Source organism: Lytechinus variegatus, chromosome 11 (genome assembly GCF_018143015.1).
Source record: "Lytechinus variegatus isolate NC3 chromosome 11, Lvar_3.0, whole genome shotgun sequence".
NCBI classification, from domain to species: domain Eukaryota; kingdom Metazoa; phylum Echinodermata; class Echinoidea; order Temnopleuroida; family Toxopneustidae; genus Lytechinus; species Lytechinus variegatus.
The window spans coordinates 8,995,407-9,004,197 of record NC_054750.1 but is presented as its reverse complement, the minus strand read 5'-3'; the positions used below and the strand labels follow the sequence as shown (position 1 = coordinate 9,004,197).

Here is an 8,791-nt window from a genome sequence, read left to right as displayed (position 1 = left end):
TGTCATTTAATACTTGTTTCTCGATCCACACTTTTCCCAAGCTTGACAATGATTAACAAAATGAAAATGAAGCCTAAGCCATTTCATGTAAATCACAGCTCAGCTAGTGTAAAGCAAATATCGTCACGATGGCCTCGGTGTGTGGGTATTTGGGTGGGCGCAATGCACTGCATGTTCGAAGTGTTTTGGGCACAACTTAAAACAGGTACAAGATATCATCAAATCAATTTTACTAGCTAAATTCCACGTGTTCTTCATGATTAAGGTCTACTTTTATTCGCATAACTATTTCAAAGTCCTGCGCAAATAATTTATCACTAACTTTTCAAAAGTAAGCGGTGCTCACTCAAGCGGAAATATTTTTAGACAGTATCGTCATTTGCTTAAATAGATCTGTACCAATTTTAAACTCTGGAAAAATCTTCAGGATCTTACAAACTTTTAATTTTACAGGGTTTTTTTCTAAGTGTAAACTTTTTTTGGATACGCACTGTACAGGGTACCCAGGACAAAAAAAAGGTATGGATGACCATATTGGAAATAACAGAGACGAAATAAAATTAATTACGTAGCATATACATGATATATGATTGATGCAGATGACAAATTCAATATCAAATGGACAAGGTTCCACATGTATGGACTTTGAACCTTCAATATTTATCGTGAATGATAACAAACATGACCTGGGGTTTCCGACCTGAACTGTAGTTCTACTTATTTCAAGAGGTTAGTTTTGAATAAGGCAACTTGACGTGTGTAATGTACCTAACAAGACACAAAACGTTCTAACACTCGAAAATCGGAAGCCTGAGGTACGTTCGTCATTATCTTCAAATATTAATTTCCAAAGTTTTGTTGGAATAAGACCTTCAATTTTAAAGGATAAACGTGAAGGTAGGGGCCAGTGACAGCAGTTTGTATGCAGACTGAAATAGTCATATCCTTACTTCCGGTTGCTTAAAGTTATGCTGATAATTGTGATTTAACCGACCGGGATCAGACTATCACTGAATAATTATTTTTGATTGTTCACCTGATCTAATGTCTCAATTTATGGTAATGGCACTGATTTGGAAGTTTTCTATTCTTAGTGGAGTGCTTACTGCTATATCTGAAGCGTCCAATATAGCAATATCCGGTGGCCCGGGACTGGGCAGTCATTTCTTTGTGGCGGCTTCATTGGGTGAAGAATTGGTTCGTCGAGGTCACAATGTAACAGCCATCCTTGGCGGCGACGCCATTGCTACAAGCCAAGATGACAGGTACTCCGAGCTCTTCCATTTTGCAATCACAAACAGGCGATTCTCGGAGGAAGAATTGAGGGAGAGAGTGGACGTTGTCGCGCAAGCTGCTGTGTCGGGCAATTTCCTCGGGGAGCTTAACAAGCACCTTGCAACTATGCAAGACGAAATGAACAAAGATTGCGATGCCCTACTGATGGACGCGGACTTCATCAAAAGTCTTGTGGATGCTAATCTTGACCTCTTGATCGTTGACCCATACTTTGGTTGTACCAACCTTTTACCGGTAATATTGAAGGAACCTGTGATATTCATGATCCCTACACACCTTGAGGATTTCTTAGGCAGGTCATTTGGATCCCCTATCGACACCGCCCTTCATCCTTATTTTGGAAGCGGTTTCCCGCGTCGCATGACATTTTGGCAACGATTTCGTAATTTCATCCAACCTTAATTTATTGGTTTAACATTTAGAGGCGTTCAGCAGTACTGTTCTTCTCGAAATATACCGCCTTCATCCTGTTCAGAAAGTGAAGTATTTGGTAGAGCGGAACTGTTTCTTGTCAACATGGATTTTGCAGTGGAGTTCCCTTTCCCTATCGCGCCGAATGTCATTCCAGTTGGCGGCATCACGACAAGACCAGCGAAAAAGCTAGATGTAGTAAGTCAAATGTGTAATTCTCTTATGTTCAACAGTAAAAGAAGAAGAAAAAAATAGATGATTATCAAAAGGGTCGGTGTTGCCAATAATATTATGGTACCAAGGGATTACTTTTATGTTTATAAGGCAGTTACAGTACGACGCCTTTAAACTGGGTTATATTGGCAGGGGGGCGGCGATCATGGGGGCTGGGGGCACATTTCCCCCATTTTTTGAAACACTGAAAAGTGTATTTTTGACGCAAGAAAAATGCTGCCTCACGAACAATTACTGTACCTTTTCACCTGAGGATGACCCGTTTTAGGTGTTACCAAGTGCCCTTTCTCGTATTTATAAGTGCCATTTAAAAAAATACAAATAATGCCTCTCACGATATTCTGTGCCACATTTACCCGAAAAGGACCCGTTTTATGTGCTAGTAAGTGCAATTTCTCGTATCAGTACCAATTTGTACCAAATAATGCCCCCTCACGAACGTGTTCTATGCCATTTTCACCTGAGATGGACCCCTTTTAAGGTGTTCTATGTGTGAACAAGTGCCCTTGCCTTCGTGTAAGTGCCCTTTCTCGTATCAGAGCCCTCTGTGTCCCTCACGAACGTGGTCTGTGCCCGACCTTTCACCTGAGAAGGAGCCGTTTTATGTGTTAGCGAGTGTCCCTTTGCCTTCTCGTAGGTGCCATAATGTGTCTTCTCACAGGTGCCATTATCAGATAAGTTGTCCTTAAAAACCGCTCTTTCCGTGCCCGTATATATGAGCCCCAGGTTTCTGTATTTAGCATTCTGCTTCATTCTGAAAGTGCACCATTGAATCGCTAATCCCTACGATTTGCCCCATTCGCTACTTCTTTTTCTTTTTAAAATGAAATTCATCCCTTGGAACCTCGAACTAAATGCCCTTATTTATTGTTGATAAATGCCCCTTTTCTTTTCTAGTTTGTTCAAAATGTTCAGTCTGTTAATATGCGTTTCTGTTTTACATCCTGGCGAAGGCATGTTAATCATGGCACATCAAACAGTGATAATCAACTTTGTCAGATCTAGCGCCTTCAATTATTTAAACCTTATTTCTCATTTTGCAGATTGATGCAAAAAGAATATTGTTACGTGTGAATCTTATAAAGAATAATAGGAGAAAGAACAGTGGTAAGGGTTAGATCGGAAGATTATTGTAGTTGGTTTGTAATTTACAAAAGAATGAAAGTCTGATGTTTGGATTGGACTGGTTGATAAAAGTTAGATCTGATGCAGATATTAAGATATTTATAGTTTCTAAGATTTATCAATGTTTCTGGTCTTGGGATATTTTGATAACATTACCTGCAAAGATATTTTGTCTTTGTTCCTTTATCATGATATTGTTAGTTCATTTTATGAACTAACAATATCATTATTCAACATGTAATATGTGCTTTCTTTAAAAAGGAGGAACCAGGATAGCACTATTTGAGCTTTATCTTATCCTGACATCTGCATTGTCAGGATAAGATATACATTGTACAATCTAAGACAAGAATTGAGGAGATGGCTTGATCATTTGTTAAGTAGGGATACAGAGGTCACGTGATCAGGTTATTAAACCTAGCTTGGTGTGTTGAATGAAAAATAAAAGGAGTTTTTATATTGACAGTGATTATTGGTAGAAGAATTTGGGTCAGGTCATCTGTGTTAATGTTTATAGTTCAGCTACTGTGCCGATTGGTTTATAAAAGGGTAAATTTACTTGTTTTAAATTGATAAAATGACATGTCTTGTGGAATGCTTGATCGCCATGATATATCATGCATCATATGTGATAATATATGTCACTTGTCTATTATTAATAAAGACCTCTGTGCTTTTGTTCGTACAGATACTGAAACCCGTTCCCACTCGGCTTATAGTGTTCCCGCCTCTAGTTAGGAGGTCTTTCGTGAAACGGGTTGAGTGAGATTAGAGCCAACTCCTTGGTTGTTTGATAAAGATAATGACTGACTTGTCCAGGTATTGAGAAACTGGCCCCTGATTACTTGACGCATTTCTGATGCCCTTGACCTCACAGCCTTTGCCAAATAAATTGTCGCCAGGAACAACCAGCATTTGCTATACTTTGGCAAATACCTATAAAGAAATGACCAACTGGCTTTGAACTGCCCAAAACTGAATATGGCATAAGACGTTTCTTGTTTTAAGGCGGAAAGTCATGGAACAAGTTGATATCGTACATCCCTCCTGAAACTTCTCTTACTACCTTAAATATAAAGCTTCGGATCACATTAGCTCAACACTAATTAAAATTCCCCCTTACTGCATGCTACCCCCTACCATCCCCCGTCCCACTTAACCCATTTGTATAAGTTGTAATTTGTATAGTCGCAACGTACCTTGTATAGAATTGGACTGATTTATGTTTTCTTTTATAAATGTATTTGTTTGTATATTGCACGTTTTTATTTTTTTAAACGTGTCCACTTGACCCCTCAGAAGAACAGCCTGTGGCTGAAGAGGGCCATCCAGCCCACGAGTGGAAAATGAATAAATAGATGAATAAATAAATCTTCATTGGTAAGAAACAAAACAAAAACAATATTCTGCATTTTATATGTTATTACTTATGAAGGAAAAAACTTGTAAGAATAGTCCTACGTTCCTTAAATTTTTTGACTCATGTGAGTGGGGAAATAAGTCATTTTTTGTTTGTTTGTTATAAGAAAGTGCCCTTTTCGACAGAAAAGATGCCCCTATTCCATGTCCTATTCAACTCCGCCGCCCCTGTCCTGATACCAATATATTTCATTGTTGGGTTTGTAAGTAAAAAAAGAATAAAATTAAAATCTTTCAAGGTAAACGGTTTGCCGACATGAATCTGCCATTCCACTTTTTCTGGGATGCCCCAAAACGGTCCAGGAATTTTGTTATTAGCATCGAAAATAAAGTCGTTATTATTCAACTTCTCCGTCAATCAAAACCGGAGATTTCAGAGCTGATGGTTTCATGAATTTTGAAGACTCTCATCAAAAGGGACCCGCGGCATAACCAAAAACAAATGGACAGTATCCTCTAGAAAATAACACAGCATTGAGCAATGTAGAGGTATATGTATATATAAATTGCCATGCAGTCCAACCTCGGATAAAGAATTCCTTCTTTGCTTTCGAAAAAATGCAGACTGGGAATATACACATGTATATAAAATAGCATGTATATTGGGAACATAGAGCTATTGCTATATGGTGGGAATATATATATTGATTTATATAAAATTGTCGATAACGATTCCTTTGTTAAACTGATCTAAATGGACTTTTATGCATGCTATCATTTCCAGAGCCTTGAGGAGTTCGTCCAAAGCTCTGGTGAAGATGGTATCATCATCTTTACCATGGGTTCCTATGCAACCTACATGAAGGAGGAGCTCATTAAAGAATTTATAACGGCATTCTCAAGAATACCTCAAAAGGTGGTATGGAAATTGACACGTGATCACCCTAAGGAGGCCGATCAGTCAAAGATAAAAACAATGCCCTGGCTGCCACAAAATGATTTATTAGGTGAGTTAGGGAAACCAAAACCCATGAAGAGAAGCGGTCTTATTGGAAAAGAGAAAAACAAGGGGAACAACTTTAAGCAAGTTTCATCAAAATTGGTTGTGAAATACGCAAGTTATTGACGTTTAAAAAGTCTTGTGGTATACATATGGGGATCCTCAAATTGGCAAACATGCCTCAAAATGGCTGATTGACCCTCCATTTGTTTACACAAATTATTTTACATATTTCACATCATCTCCTCATGACCTTGACATAATGTGGTGTAAGTTATATTTTCCCATGATACATGTATATGGTATGCTTAGTATAAGGCAATATGCAATTTTTATATTGCATGTATTGATATATATAGTAAAACACACATTTTTATACAATGATTAATTGTAATATGGGGACAATATTGAAATGTTTAAAATGACCATCTGCAACATTCAAACAAGTGGGGGGGGGGGGGGTCGTAGCGGTGCCATCGCTGGAAATCAGGACAATATTTGGTCATTTGTCTTCCCTTTCATTGCATACTGTATATCACCCCCTACCTATACGTATACTATGCCCCGTTGCCATGGCAAGGACTGATGAAAATGAGGGGGAGGGTGTACAAAACTATAAACATGGTTGGGATATACTGCATTTGAAATTATCTCTTCAAATTTTATCAGCACACAACAAGACTAAACTGATCATCTACCAAGGAGGTCACAATGGTTTTTACGAAGTCGTTGACCACGGTGTGCCATCCGTGGTCATCCCATTACTCATGGACCAATTCGATGTTGCTTCACGAACCGTCCACCATGGAATGGGAATCGAACTCGACTACCACACCCTCAATGCTGACATAATCGTGGAGGCTGTAAGGACGGTATTAGGAAACAACAGGTACGTTGTCGATGATATATCTAACGACATAATAGAAAAAGTGCCATTTTTCTATTATTGGTTTACACAGGGGCGTATCCAGCTAAAAAAGGAGGGGGGGGGGCACACTTCTGTTTTAACAGCATTTAGAATTTTTACATTACAAATTTTAATTGTGCCTTTAAAGGGGGCACGGGCCGGTTGTGCCCCCTCCTGGATCCGCCAGATCATGGTCAGTTGTAAAGCTATTCACTCTTCTGATACACCAATATATACTTATATAGCGCTTAACTTAAGTTTTTGGAAGCCTATAAGCTAGTCATTATGCGCTTATTGATTGGATCAACTGTTGGTGAGTTATGAAGGCCTATATGATTTGATTTTGATTTATTCATTTTTCTTTTATACATAATATAACATAAATATAGCAAATATATTTTGTCAATAAATCAGATATATCATTGAACATATTAAAAATCAGTTGCAGAAGATGGATTGCCATTGTAGGCAAAAATGCTTGAAATATGACAAACCGAAACATATATTAATTATGAGCATAATGGATGACTACGAATTATCAAAGTATCAATTAAGTAAAAAGAAAGAAAATCAAACTAACAAACATTTGCTATAAGATATAATCATGAAGGAAAACGACGATGATGGTGAAAGTGAAGATGATGATGATGATGATGATGATGATGAAGAAGATGATGACGGAGATGCTGGTGGAAATAGTGATGACGGTGGTGGTGTTTGATAAAGAATAGGAAATGATTATGATTGATGACACAGAAAGTTTACCTTGCATATTCCGATAGTAACATTGCCTTAACTTTAACTTTAAGTGAGTGTAGGGAGCAAGATGATTTAATTGAGTCTGACGGTGTTGTCTTTCATTGTGACCCTGTGTTGCGTCGTTATATGTAAATTACATATACCTTCATACCTTTTCTTGAAAAACTTTTGGAACTAGTGTGAATACGTTAAATAAAAAATTATTATAAAAACAATCATTGAGTCTGGGAGAGGATTCCAAAGGTCAGGACTATATACACGTTGTCTTACAGATCTCTGAGCAATAAGTGGTTTTGGATTAACTAATGTAATATAGAAGAGTTACGGGTGGGGTAATCATGAATAGTTTTATTTAAAGTATATGACAGATACAAGATGATGAAAATGAACCATTTTTCTTTCATTCGTGTATTTTCAAATATTTCTTTGATTTAGAGGGAGTTTAGGCCAAAGACGTGAGGCAAGACGTCAAAAATTTGCCTTTTTGCTGCCGTACACATGAACATGATGGAAGGGGATTTAGAGCGATTTGGATTTTGTCCTCCGATTCGGGATACAGCCCTTCTAACTCATTTTTTTTAAATACTGTTTTATTGTTTTATTTTACTCAAATAGTTACATGAAGAATGCAAAGAGGATTTCTTCGATGTACAGGCATCGCACCATGAGGCCAGTTGAGAAAGCTGCTTTCTGGGTTGAACACGTGATCCAACATGGCGGAACCCCTCTTAAATCAGTTATAGGAGAGTTATATTGGTATGAATACCATCAAATCGACGTAATACTCTCTTTATTTTCAATTATAACAATAATTCTTGTCATTATTTACTTGACTTTAAGATTAGGACTTAGACTAATTTGTAATGTTTTCCAGAGAAACAGAGGGACTAAGAATGACAAACTTGATTAGGACCAATAAATTGGTAAAAAAATTAATATTTGAACTCATTTTGTTTTAAATGTTTTTTATTTCATTGCTATAATTGGCTTCAGCATTACTTGGAGTGTAAACCTGTACGTGAGCGCTAGAACTGTAGAATAGACCAGTTCAATTTTGGTCAAATGACCCTTCATTTCTTCCATTGTGATAGGCAGATTTCAAAGCAAGATATTAAGAATGCCTTACATAGCAGGGTGAAGAAATTGAATAGACCAGATGACTAAAATAGCTCACCATTTAACACTCTATGAAGGTATTTGTTGCATTTCTAATTTGAATGCATATTGTAGCATGTTATACAATGTACTTTTCAAACTGTGATATACCAGTCGTCCGTGGACGCATTGTTTTTTTTTGTGGATGTAAATGAACAACATAATCCAAAAGAATACATGAATAATAAAAAATCAAAGTTGGTGCTCATCTCATTAAATTTTAAACCACCATGTCACTTTTGTACAAATGACCTTCGTCCGATTATGCGCAGAATCTTCCGATCATGCGCAGAGTGGAACTACGAACTGGCTTATGAAAGCAAGTTTTCACTCTTAACGCAGCTTTTGCGCACATATCCTCCTTTAAATCATGACTAAAATGTATCTTTCAAACAAAATAGTTTGAATTCTAGTTTGAATTCTAAATAGAGATATCGCTTGTGGTGTAAATGATCAAATATTGAAACAAAAGCATGAGTATACGACCCTGTTACTGTTATTTGGCAAGATTTTGTCCATTCCGAATTACCTGATTGCACAGTTTA

At 37.3% G+C, this 8,791-nt stretch overlaps 1 pseudogene; it reads left to right on the top strand.

Annotated features, from left to right (window-relative positions):
• Window positions 1-1,062: 1,062 nt before the first annotated feature.
• On the top strand, window positions 1,063-8,199 carry LOC121424196 (annotated as a pseudogene).
• The last annotated feature ends 592 nt before the right edge of the window (window positions 8,200-8,791 follow it).